The sequence below is a fragment of the Mastomys coucha genome, unplaced genomic scaffold, assembly GCF_008632895.1.
Source record: "Mastomys coucha isolate ucsf_1 unplaced genomic scaffold, UCSF_Mcou_1 pScaffold16, whole genome shotgun sequence".
NCBI classification, from domain to species: domain Eukaryota; kingdom Metazoa; phylum Chordata; class Mammalia; order Rodentia; family Muridae; genus Mastomys; species Mastomys coucha.
In genome coordinates this window covers 44,605,591-44,606,081 of record NW_022196898.1, presented here as the reverse complement: position 1 = coordinate 44,606,081, position 491 = coordinate 44,605,591, and positions in this window count along the sequence as shown.

Genomic DNA, 491 nt, shown 5'->3' with positions numbered 1-491 from the left:
AAGATGGATGGAATTTCTAAGGATGACATTTAAGGCTATCTATATACACATACGTGTGCATATGGGAACACACATGAATTAACAATAAAAAAAGGAATTCTTTTTTCATGTAATTATTTTTTAATGAGTTTTTTCTCAGTATAAATTTTATTAATTTTCTTTTTTTAAATAAAATATTATAACAATAAAAATGAATATTATAAAAGTTGTTTGACATAAAACAATTAATTTAACAGTCTTATGTAGATGCTTGTCTACAGCAATACTGAAAATACATATGTTTTTCTCAGTATAAATTTTAAATAACTCCAAACATATTAGCTGTATATTTCAAAATAATACATCACTACTAGCATTTTCTTTTCTTTTTTTTTTTATACTCAAAAATACTACATCACTACTAGTATTTTCTTAAATGAACAAGAGTATATAAAGTCTTTTTGTTTGTTTTGTATTTAGTAGAGTTTAAAATCTTGGCTCTTACTGTGGTA